General features: G+C 51.7%; 1 long non-coding RNA gene across 1 annotated transcript in view; it reads right to left on the bottom strand.

Moving 5' to 3' along the window:
- The window catches only part of LOC147647286 (uncharacterized), a 245,522-nt gene that overhangs the window by 122,010 nt on the left and 110,565 nt on the right, over positions 1 to 12,947 (bottom strand). The gene's annotated exons all lie outside the window — the stretch shown is intronic.

Below are 12,947 nucleotides of genomic sequence, written 5' to 3'. Positions count from 1 at the left end.
CCAACAGGGTAATCCTGGGCCTAAAATTGCTGTCGTTTCACAGACAGGAGCAATTTTGGGCTGTGGCTGCACTGCTGTCCCAGAGAGTGGAACTTTGGGGCTCACACTGCTCCGGTGTCCCAGAGACGGGAACATTGGAGCTGTCACTGCTGTGTTGTCACAGAGAGAGAGGAACACTGGAGCTCTCCTTGTTCTGGAGTCGTGGAGAGGAGGAAATTGGGCATGTCACTGCCCTGGTGTCACAGGGAATGGAAGAGTGGGGCTGTCACTGCCGTGGAGTCCGAGAAAGGAGGAAATTTGGTGTGTGACTGCTGTGGTGTCACAGCGAGTGGAACTTTGGGGCTCTCACTTCTGTGGTGGAAGAGATGAAGAAATAGGTGCTGTCACTGCTGTTGTGGTGTGAGGGAGAAGAGGAAATTTGGGCCTGTCATTGCCGTGGTGTCACAGAGAGGAGCACTTTGGAGCTCACACTGCTCTGATGTCACAGATAGGGTAACACTGGCTCTGACATTGCAGTGTTGTCACAGAGAGGAGGAAATTAGGCCTCTCCCTGCTCTGGGGGCACAGAGAGGGGGAAATTTGGGCTCTCACTGCTGTTGTATCAGTGAGGGCGTAACACTGGGGCTGTCATTGTTGTGGTGTCCCAGAGAGGATTAAATTGGAGCTCACACATCTATGGTGTCCTAGACAGTGGAACTCTGGGCCTGACATTGCTGTGGTGTAACAGAGAGGAGGCAATTTGGGGCTGTCATTACTGTGATTTCACAGAGAGGGGAAGAGTCGGGCTGTCACTGCTGTGGTTTCAGCGAGAGAGTGAAATGGAGGTAGTTAGAGCTGTGATGTTACAGACAGGGGAATACTGGGGCTCGGATTGCACTGCTGTCACCGAGAGCGGAACTTTGGGGTTCTCACTGCTGTGGTGTCAGAGAGAGAAACAGCGGTGTTGTCGCTGCTGTGGTGTCAGAGAGTGGAACACTGGGCCTGACATTGGTGTGGTTTGACAGAGAGGAGGCAATTTTGGCTGTCACCTCTCTGGTTTCACAGAGAGGGCAACTTTTTGGCTGTCCCTGCTGTGGTGTCACGGAGACGGGAATATTGGAGCTGTCACTGCTGTGGTGTCTGAGAGAGGGAAACACTGGGCCTGTCATTGCTGTGCTGTCATGGAGAGGAGCACGTTGGAGCTCACACTGCTATGATGTCACAGGTAGGGTAACAGTGGCTCTGACATTGCTGTGGTGTCCCAGAGAAGAGGAAATTTGGGCCCTCACTGCTCTGGTGTCACAGAGAAGGGTAAAGGGCTGTGAATGCTATGGTGTCTCCAACAGGGTAATCCTGGGCCTAAAATTGCTGTCCTTTCACAGACAGGAGCAATTTTGGGCTGTGGCTGCACTGCTGTCCCAGAGAGTGGAACTTTGGGGCTCACACTGCTCCGGTGTCCCAGAGACGGGAACATTGGAGCTGTCACTGCTGTGTTGTCACAGATTATAGAGACGAACACTGGAGCTCTCCTTGTTCTGGAGTCGTGGAGAGGAGGAAATTGGGCATGTCACTGCCCTGGTGTCACAGGGAATGGAAGAGTGGGGCTGTCACTGCCGTGGAGTCCGAGAAAGGAGGAAATTTGGTGTGTGACTGCTGTGGTGTCACAGCGAGTGGAACTTTGGGGCTCTCACTTCTGTGGTGGAAGAGATGAAGAAATAGGTGCTGTCACTGCTGTTGTGGTGTGAGGGAGAAGAGGAAATTTGGGCCTGTCATTGCCGTGGTGTCACAGAGAGGAGCACTTTGGAGCTCACACTGCTCTGATGTCACAGATAGGGTAACACAGGCTCTGACATTGCAGTGTTGTCACAGAGAGGAGGAAATTAGGCCTCTCCCTGCTCTGGGGGCACAGAGAGGGGGAAATTTGGGCTCTCACTGCTGTTGTATCAGTGAGGGCGTAACACTGGGGCTGTCATTGTTGTGGTGTCCCAGAGAGGATTAAATTGGAGCTCACACATCTATGGTGTCCTAGACAGTGGAACTCTGGGCCTGACATTGCTGTGGTGTAACAGAGAGGAGGCAATTTGGGGCTGTCATTACTGTGATTTCACAGAGAGGGGAAGAGTCGGGCTGTCACTGCTGTGGTTTCAGCGAGAGAGTGAAATGGAGGTAGTTAGAGCTGTGATGTCACAGACAGGGGAATACTGGGGCTCGGATTGCACTGCTGTCACCGAGAGCGGAACTTTGGGGTTCTCACTGCTGTGGTGTCAGAGAGAGAAACAGCGGTGTTGTCGCTGCTGTGGTGTCAGAGAGTGGAACACTGGGCCTGACATTGGTGTGGTTTGACAGAGAGGAGGCAATTTTGGCTGTCACCTCTCTGGTTTCACAGAGAGGGCAACTTTTTGGCTGTCCCTGCTGTGGTGTCACGGAGACGGGAATATTGGAGCTGTCACTGCTGTGGTGTCTGAGAGAGGGAAACACTGGGCCTGTCATTGCTGTGCTGTCATGGAGAGGAGCACGTTGGAGCTCACACTGCTATGATGTCACAGGTAGGGTAACAGTGGCTCTGACATTGCTGTGGTGTCCCAGAGAAGAGGAAATTTGGGCCCTCACTGCTCTGGTGTCACAGAGAGGGGTAAAGGGCTGTGAATGCTATGGTGTCTCCAACAGGGTAATCCTGGGCCTAAAATTGCTGTCGTTTCACAGACAGGAGCAATTTTGGGCTGTGGCTGCACTGCTGTCCCAGAGAGTGGAACTTTGGGGCTCACACTGCTCTGGTGTCCCAGAGACGGGAACATTGGAGCTGTCACTGCTGTGTTGTCACAGAGAGAGGAACACTGGAGCTCTCCCAGTTCTGGAGACGCGGAGAGGAGGAAATTGGGCATGTCACTGCCCTGGTGTCACAGGGAATGGAAGAGTAAGGCTGTCACTGCCGTGGAGTCAGAGAAAGGAGGAAATTTGGTGTGTGACCGGAATGCGGTCACAGCGAGTGGAACTTTGGGTCTCTCACTTCTGTAGTGGAAGAGATAAAGAAATAGGTGCTGTCACTGCTGTTGTGGTGTGAGGGAGAAGAGGAAATTTGGGCCTGTCATTGCTTTGGTGTCACAGAGAGGAGCACTTTGGAGCTCACACTGCTATGATGTCACAGATAGGGTAACACTGGCTCTGATATGGCTGTGGTGTCACAGAGAGGAGGAAATTAGGCCTCTCCCTGCTCTGGGGGCACAGAGAGGGGGAAATTTAGGCTCTCACTGCTCTCACAGCATAACACTGGAGCTGTCATTGTTGTGGTGTCCCAGAGAGGATTAAATTGGAGCTCACACTTCTATGGTGTCCTAGACAGTGGAACTCTGGGCCTGACATTGCTGTGGTGTAACAGAGAGGAGGCAATTTGGGGCTGTCATTACTGTGATTTCACAGAGAGGGGAAGAGTCGGGCTGTCACTGCTGTGGTTTCAGTGAGAGAGTGAAATGGAGGTAGTTAGAGTTGTGATGTTACAGACAGGGGAATCCTGGGATTCGGAGCGCACTGCTGTCTCCAAGAGCGGAACTTTGGGGCTCTCACTACTGTGGTGTCACAGAGAGAGAAACAGTGGTGTTGTCGCTGCTGTGGTGTCAGAGAGTGGAACACTGGGCTTGACATTGGTGTGGTTTGACAGAGAGGAGGCAATTTTGGCTGTCACCTCTCTGGTTTCACAGAGAGGGCAACTTTTTGGCTGTCCCTGCTGTGGTGTCACGGAGACGGGAATATTGGAGCTTTCACTGTTGTGGTGTCTGAGAGAGGGAAACACTGGGCCTGTCATTGCTGTGCTGTCATGGAGAGGAGCACGTTGGAGCTCACACTGCTATGATGTCACAGGTAGGGTAACAGTGGCTCTGACATTGCTGTGGTGTCCCAGAGAAGAGGAAATTTGGGCCCTCACTGCTCTGGTGTCACAGAGAGGGGTAAAGTTGGGCTCTAACTGCTATGGTGTCTCCAACAGGGTAATCCTGGGCCTAAAATTGCTGTCGTTTCACAGACAGGAGCAATTTTGGGCTGTGGCTGCACTGCTGTCCCAGAGAGTGGAACTTTGGGGCTCACACTGCTCCGGTGTCCCAGAGACGGGAACATTGGAGCTGTCACTGCTGTGTTGTCACAGAGAGAGAGGAACACTGGAGCTCTCTTTGTTCTGGAGTCGTGGAGAGGAGGAAATTGGGCATGTCACTGCCCTGGTGTCACAGGGAATGGAAGAGTGGGGCTGTCACTGCCGTGGAGTCCGAGAAAGGAGGAAATTTGGTGTGTGACTGCTGTGGTGTCACAGCGAGTGGAACTTTGGGGCTCTCACTTCTGTGGTGGAAGAGATGAAGAAATAGGTGCTGTCACTGCTGTTGTGGTGTGAGGGAGAAGAGGAAATTTGGGCCTGTCATTGCCGTGGTGTCACAGAGAGGAGCACTTTGGAGCTCACACTGCTCTGATGTCACAGATAGGGTAACACTGGCTCTGACATTGCAGTGTTGTCACAGAGAGGAGGAAATTAGGCCTCTCCCTGCTCTGGGGGCACAGAGAGGGGGAAATTTGGGCTCTCACTGCTGTTGTATCAGTGAGGGCGTAACACTGGGGCTGTCATTGTTGTGGTGTCCCAGAGAGGATTAAATTGGAGCTCACACATCTATGGTGTCCTAGACAGTGGAACTCTGGGCCTGACATTGCTGTGGTGTAACAGAGAGGAGGCAATTTGGGGCTGTCATTACTGTGATTTCACAGAGAGGGGAAGAGTCGGGCTGTCACTGCTGTGGTTTCAGCGAGAGAGTGAAATGGAGGTAGTTAGAGCTGTGATGTTACAGACAGGGGAATACTGGGGCTCGGATTGCACTGCTGTCACCGAGAGCGGAACTTTGGGGTTCTCACTGCTGTGGTGTCAGAGAGAGAAACAGCGGTGTTGTCGCTGCTGTGGTGTCAGAGAGTGGAACACTGGGCCTGACATTGGTGTGGTTTGACAGAGAGGAGGCAATTTTGGCTGTCACCTCTCTGGTTTCACAGAGAGGGCAACTTTTTGGCTGTCCCTGCTGTGGTGTCACGGAGACGGGAATATTGGAGCTGTCACTGCTGTGGTGTCTGAGAGAGGGAAACACTGGGCCTGTCATTGCTGTGCTGTCATGGAGAGGAGCACGTTGGAGCTCACACTGCTATGATGTCACAGGTAGGGTAACAGTGGCTCTGACATTGCTGTGGTGTCCCAGAGAAGGGGAAATTTGGGCCCTCACTGCTCTGGTGTCACAGAGAGGGGTAAAGGGCTGTGAATGCTATGGTGTCTCCAACAGGGTAATCCTGGGCCTAAAATTGCTGTCGTTTCACAGACAGGAGCAATTTTGGGCTGTGGCTGCACTGCAGTCCCAGAGAGTGGAACTTTGGGGCTCACACTGCTCTGGTGTCCCAGAGACGGGAACATTGGAGCTGTCACTGCTGTGTTGTCACAGAGAGAGGAACACTGGAGCTCTCCCAGTTCTGGAGACGCGGAGAGGAGGAAATTGGGCATGTCACTGCCCTGGTGTCACAGGGAATGGAAGAGTAAGGCTGTCACTGCCGTGGAGTCAGAGAAAGGAGGAAATTTGGTGTGTGACCGGAATGCGGTCACAGCGAGTGGAACTTTGGGGCTCTCACTTCTGTAGTGGAAGAGATAAAGAAATAGGTGCTGTCACTGCTGTTGTGGTGTGACGGAGAAGAGGAAATTTGGGCCTGTCATTGCTGTGGTGTCACAGAGAGGAGCACTTTGGAGCTCACACTGCTATGATGTCACAGATAGGGTAACACTGGCTCTGATATGGCTGTGGTGTCACAGAGAGGAGGAAATTAGGCCTCTCCCTGCTCTGGGGGCACAGAGAGGGGGAAATTTAGGCTCTCACTGCTCTCACAGCATAACACTGGAGCTGTCATTGTTGTGGTGTCCCAGAGAGGATTAAATTGGAGCTCACACTTCTATGGTGTCCTAGACAGTGGAACTCTGGGCCTGACATTGCTGTGGTGTAACAGAGAGGAGGCAATTTGGGGCTGTCATTACTGTGATTTCACAGAGACGGGAAGAGTCGTGCTGTCACTGCTGTGGTTTCAGCGAGAGAGTGAAATGGAGGTAGTTAGAGTTGTGATGTTACAGACAGGGGAATCCTGGGATTCGGAGCGCACTGCTGTCTCCAAGAGCGGAACTTTGGGGCTCTCACTGCTGTGGTGTCACAGAGAGAGAAACAGTGGTGTTGTCGCTGCTGTGGTGTCAGAGAGTGGAACACTGGGCTTGACATTGGTGTGGTTTGACAGAGAGGAGGCAATTTTGGCTGTCACCTCTCTGGTTTCACAGAGAGGGCAACTTTTTGGCTGTCCCTGCTGTGGTGTCACGGAGACGGGAATATTGGAGCTTTCACTGTTGTGGTGTCTGAGAGAGGGAAACACTGGGCCTGTCATTGCTGTGCTGTCATGGAGAGGAGCACGTTGGAGCTCACACTGCTATGATGTCACAGGTAGGGTAACAGTGGCTCTGACATTGCTGTGGTGTCCCAGAGAAGAGGAAATTTGGGCCCTCACTGCTCTGGTGTCACAGAGAGGGGTAAAGTTGGGCTCTAACTGCTATGGTGTCTCCAACAGGGTAATCCTGGGCCTAAAATTGCTGTCGTTTCACAGACAGGAGCAATTTTGGGCTGTGGCTGCACTGCTGTCCCAGAGAGTGGAACTTTGGGGCTCACACTGCTCCGGTGTCCCAGAGACGGGAACATTGGAGCTGTCACTGCTGTGTTGTCACAGATTATAGAGAGGAACACTGGAGCTCTCCTTGTTCTGGAGTCGTGGAGAGGAGGAAATTGGGCATGTCACTGCCCTGGTGTCACAGGGAATGGAAGAGTGGGGCTGTCACTGCCGTGGAGTCCGAGAAAGGAGGAAATTTGGTGTGTGACTGCTGTGGTGTCACAGCGAGTGGAACTTTGGGGCTCTCACTTCTGTGGTGGAAGAGATGAAGCAATAGGTGCTGTCACTGCTGTTGTGGTGTGAGGGAGAAGAGGAAATTTGGGCCTGTCATTGCTTTGGTGTCACGGAGAGGAGCACTTTGGAGCTCACACTGCTATGATGTCACAGATAGGGTAACACTGGCTCTGATATGGCTGTGGTGTCACAGAGAGGAGGAAATTAGGCCTCTCCCTGCTCTGGGGGCACAGAGAGGGGGAAATTTGGGCTCTCACTGCTGTTGTATCAGTGAGGGCGTAACACTGGAGCTGTCATTGTTGTGGTGTCCCAGAGAGGATTAAATTGGAGCTCACACTTCTATGGTGTCCTGGACAGTGTAACTCTGGGCCTGACATTGCTGTGGTGTAACAGAGAGGAGGCAATTTGGGGCTGTCATTACTGTGATTTCACAGAGAGGGGAGGAGTCGGGCTGTCACAGATGTGGTTTCAGCGAGAGAGTGAAATGGAGGTAGTTAGAGCTGTGATGTTACATGTTAAGAATAATATGTTACAGTTGCTGTTTGTAAACTCCTTACTTATCTTGTACCCCGGTCCCAGGATATTGTTAAGAATAATATGTTCCAGTTGCTGTTTGTAAACTCCTTACTTACCTTGGACCCCTGTCCCAGGTTTACTTACCTTGTACCCCTGTCGCAAATTGCTGTACCCCATATTTTTGTTCCTTGTTCAGCCAGGCCCTGCCCCCTCTCCCAAGTTGCTGTACCCTGTGTTTCTTGTTCTGTGTTCAGCCAGGCACTGCCCCCACTGCTCCTAGACTCCCACATGCCAACACTGTATCCCTTTCCCGAGTTGCTGTACCGTCCTGAGGAGGAAGATGACATACTGACTTTTATGCAAACGAGAGAGACCAGAGACTTATGGGATGCACCCAGACTGGAAAAGACCCCAAAACAACGAGCCACGCAAAAGGGAAGGAATAAAACCAGCACCATCTAACAAGGAAGACCCAGAGGAGTCCCCTGGCTTCTTTCCAGGGGCCGACATAACCTCAAGGAGACTCGACTGGGATGACAGCCTAGACTACGAGCCCTAAAGAATGAGTCTTCCCGGGGACTCCCGTGAGGAAGGAAGGCCCAGCTCTGTCCTAGTGACAGAGCTGCACGGATCCTCCTCTTCTGCGGTGTCCAGTGGGAGCAGTGGCGGTGTGCGCAACCCCTCGGGCCCCCACCCCAGAGCTGTGCTGCTTAATAAAGGCCTTTTTAAAAGGAGCTGGTCTCCTGGCCCGTTTATCACAGCTTGGGGGCTCGTCCGGGATAGCCACGCCCTGAAGAGGACCAGGGACGGGACAGCTGCCCACCCTATTGGGCCTCCGGGGGACAGCTGGCTATACCGGACCCAGAAGAACAGCCTGGGATCGACATCGCAGAAGAGCGCCGGATTGTGTAAGCCACCGGTGGCGGGAGTAGGAGGCGAGTGAGTGGATGTGTGAGTGAGACGGGGGCTGGCAGCTCAGACCCCCGGGGCGAGTGTGGACTGCCCAGTACCGCGGTTCCGGACTCCCGCGAGGGGGCCGGCCGGGAACGGCAGGAAGCGAAAGAGGCGCACTTGGGCCCAGAGAAATGAGTGAGGCGTCTCCTGGGGATAAAAGCTCCCCCTCTGAGTGCGCAAAGGGGTACCTAAGAGAGTGAGTGGCGCACATAGGGGTAGGCCCCTCTACTGAAAAGGGCTAAACGGCCTAGGCTGCTCCGGGCGTGTGGAAGGCCTAGGTGAGTGAGAGTCACACGCAGGCAATCTAGGTAACTCCCGGGGTGGTGTGTGGGGGTGCCTAGGTTCGGTGTGAGTGAACACACCCCCCCCGCTTGGGTACTCAGACGACCTGACCGGGGAATTGGAATTGGGGGTCCCCAGGCCCTACCGGCACCAGGCGGTCAGCGAAGGGCCCTCGCTTCCCAGGGTCTGTGACACAGGACGTGCTGAAAGGCTCTAGTTGTCGCGGCTCAGTCTCGGCTCAGGGGGTTCCTGAGAAGGGAGGTCGTTAACCTGCTGCCGGAGAGCACAGGGGCAGGTAGTCTGCGCGGGCGGGCGAGGCAGCTAGAGTAATACACTCACGCATCCCTTAGCCGAAGCCATTCCCTGGTGGGCGGAGCGGCTAGGAGGCAAGGCGGAATTCTCCCACCACTCACTTACAGTCAGCCCTCGCGCAGAAGCTATTCTCACTGGGGAAGGGGGATAGTCAGGGAGCGGAGGGGCAGGGGGTTCCGGGGTGAGCCCTGCTGACCAAATCTTGTGGACGGCACTGAGACAGGGACGGGGGAAGGTCCCAGGAGCGTCTAGTGCTATGGTCCCCTCGACGTCGACCCAGGAGTGCTCATAGTCTTCGCTGGCAAGGGGGTCAGGGAGGCGAGGCGCGAGGGGAACGGGATTGGGGTGTAGGGAGGGGCAAGCGGAACCTGCAAGCCCCGCTGGGACCTAACCCCCGGGGCAAGCGGAGACTGCAAGCCCGAGAAAATTCAAAGTGTGAGTGGAAGGCCGGCCGAGTGTAAGAAAGGGTGTGGATTCTTGTGTGAGAAGATTGAGTGTATTCCCTAGTGTGAAAGGAGGAGAGAGTGAGTTCCTAGAGTGTGAGTTTTTGTTGAGGTTTGAAAGGTCAGTTGTCCGTCATTAGAAATTTTCAGTTTGAGTAGGAGCACCTTTATAAAGTTTAATTTAAGTAAGGGCCAGTTTTAAGTTAGAGGTTGTGTAGTCTGTCAGTTACAGTTTCGTTCGAGTAGAGGCACCGTAAGTTTTTTTAAGTGAAGGCCCGGAGATAGGAGGAGCAATGAGACAATGTTTAAGTAAGAGATTAGGTCCCAAGGGGAATGAAGAGGCCACCAGAACCATTCCCCCCGATAGCCCACTAGGGCAAATGTTAAATTGCTGGGATGCACAAGAGGCCACCAAGGGCCTAGACCGGATCAAGATGATCCATTACTGTATAGAGGTCTAGCCCAAACTAGAGATACAAGGACAGTGGCCTTGGTATGGTACTAAAGATCCTTGGATGTGCTCCCAACTGTACCAGCATCTGAAAACCGGAAGAACTGAGCCCAGAAAGAGTATCAGGGTATTCTAGCCATACCTGCACCAAAAACAAAGAGGGACATAAGAAAACTCTTAAGCCTTTTTAGATATTGCAAACTATAGATGGAACAATATACCCAGAGCATCAAGTTTCTTTATGAAAAGCTAGTTGATTGTGAACCCATAAGGTAGACAGCTGAAGATGAAGCGCAATTAAATCAGCTGAAGGTTAAGCTGTCCTCAGCACCAGTTTTAAGCCTGCCTGACTTAAAAAAAAAAAAAAAAGAATTTGATTTGTTTGTCAACTCTGAAGAAGGGACTGCATATGGGGTTCTGACCCAGGAATGGGGAGGATGTCGTAAGCCCATAGCCTGTCAATCCAAACTGCTGGACCCAGTAGCTCGTGGGTGGCCCACCTGCGTGCAATCAATAGCTGCTGCTGCCATTTTAATAGAAGAGGCCCAAAAGCTAACCCTACAGGGTAAGATCAGAGTCCACACACCACATGATTTAAAAACAATCCTGAGCCGAAAGGCTCATCAGTGGCTGGCAGATGCCAGGATATTAAAATATGAAGTCATCCTAATGGATACTAGCAATTTGGAGCTAGTAACCTCCAAGGGCCTGAACCTGGCACAATTTTTGTCACGGGAGCCTCTGCCTGAATTAGAACATGACTGCTTAGAATTGGTAAATCTCCAAACCAAAGTGAGGGAGGATCTGGGAGATGTACCCCTGCCCTATGGGAAGGTACTATTTACTGATGGTTCCTCCAGGGTGGTGGAGGGGAAAAGATATTCAGGGTATGCAGTGGTCATAGAGGTAGGGGAAGGAAAACTATAGAGGTCCTAGAAAAAGGGAGACTACCCCCCAGTTGGTCAGCTCAGTGCTGTGAGGTTCATACTCTAAAGAGGGGTCTGGACTTGCTAGAGAGAGAAAAAAGGAACCATCTATACAGATTCAAAGTATGCCTTTGGGATAGTTCATACCTTTGGTAAGATCTGGGAGGAGAGAGGCTACCTGAACTCCAAAGGGAAGAACCTGGCACATGAAGGGCTGATTAAATCAGTATTAGAGTCCTTGACCAAACCCACAGAGATTGCAGTGGTCCACATGAAGGGGCATCAGAAGGGAGACTCCTTAGAAAGCAGAGGGAACCGACTTGCTGACCAAGCAGCTAAAGAAGTAGCCTTAGATCCAAAGGAATCAGTAAAAGTTTTTAAACTGGATGAGGTAGTAACTGAAGAGGACGGAAAGAAGGAACCAATATTTACCAAGAAAGAGTGGGAAGTAATAAAAAATTAGAACTGTCTCAAGGAGAACAAGGAGAATGGTTAACCTCAGATGGGCGAAAGTTTCTGAACAAGGCCTTAGCCCGGAAAATATTAAATGAGATACATGAACTGACTCATTGGGGAACCCAAGGGTTGTGTGATCATTTTCTGAGAAGAAAACCTATACTTGGGAGCAACATCTAGCAAAGGCCACCTGGTTAGTCAATACCAGAGATTCCACCAACTGAGCAGGTCCTGCCCAGTCTGAGTCTTTACATGTAGTAGATGGAGAAAAAGTCCCAGTAGTACATGGCAGAGGTCTGCTAGGGAAGACAGTTTGGGTCAATTCTACCTTGGGCACAGACAAAACCCATTCGTGGAGTTGTCTTTGCTCAAGGACCAGGTTGTACATGGTGGATAATGCAGAGAGATGGAACAACACCATGTGTACCTCAGGGAGACCTGATCATTGGATAAAAGGTTACTGCCATTGTCTGTACCTTAAACCACGCAGACATGAAACAGAAGGAAATGTGTAAGTGTTGAAGGTATGAGCAAGTGAAAGATGGTGTATTGAGTAAGTAAAATGAGAGAGTGGGGAATCTTGCAGCTCTCCAGCGTGGGGGGGTCTGGATTCAGTAGCTTGTTGTGAAGCTTGACAGGGGCATGATTTTTTTGGGTGGAACGGAGGGGAAGTTTCTATGTATGTATATGTGTGCAGAGTTAGAATGTTAGTTTTGGCAGTAAGTCGACGATATGGGGATAAGGGGTGCAAGGTCCTGGGTTGATTATGATGTTAAATTGTATCCCCATTTGTCCACCTAACTCAGACACAGGTTCTGTATTCTTAAAATTCCATCTGAGAGTAAAAGTGAGTGGAAAAGAAGCACCAAGTCTGTTATCAGACTGTACTTGCTCCCCCCCGCATCGGGAGTTTTGACTACAGCACAGACAGACAACAAGACACAAATCGCCTTGGTTTTCCAACTAGCCGGAGCAGAGGTCTTCCTGGACTGTTTTCTTTCCCTTTTCTGAAACGAATTGAACCTGCTCTGGACTGGGGACTCGGGGGAGCACCGGGAGCTTGCACCCGTGGACTACCGGGAGCCCAGCCTGGGCAGCGGCATTTTCCAGCGCCAGAGGGACTGATAACAGAGCCAACACCGCCAGGAAAGAGACCCTCTGAAGTTCGTCATCTCTTCTGAAGGGCGAGAGGTTTTGTAATTTGATATCATTCATTTTTGTGCTGGGTAGTGCTGTGCCTGTGAAATGAACAGGTTTTTTTTCACTTCTCTCAGAGAAATCTCTTCCCGAACTTGTTGGGGGGTGGGGGGAAAAGAGCCACATGGGTTTGCTTCCCGGGGGGAGCCCCCCCTGGAAGTTTTCTCCCAAATTTGCCCTAAACCAGGATAAAGAGGCAGCCAGAAATAGACTGAGAGAGAAAGAATATAAACAAAGACTGCAGAACTCTGCCGAGTGAGTTGGTTTAAGTGGGAGTGTTCTTAAAGTTCTTGTGGTTGTTGCTGTTAAATATTTTGATGTTAGCAAAGTTAGTTGAATGAAACCCCCCCCACCATGAACTTCTCCCACAGAACATTCTCCAAAAAGGCAACTAAATTAAAGAAGGTGGGAGAAGAAGGACCATACCATCTCTCCTGATCCCCCAAAAAGACCTAAGAGGCAAGACCGGGTGAGGCTAACAGGGAAGGTGAG

Source organism: Cyanistes caeruleus, unplaced genomic scaffold, assembly GCF_971803275.1.
Source record: "Cyanistes caeruleus unplaced genomic scaffold, bCyaCae1.hap1.1 HAP1_SCAFFOLD_11, whole genome shotgun sequence".
Lineage (NCBI taxonomy): Eukaryota > Metazoa > Chordata > Aves > Passeriformes > Paridae > Cyanistes > Cyanistes caeruleus.
This window is presented reverse-complemented; position numbering and strand designations above follow the sequence as displayed.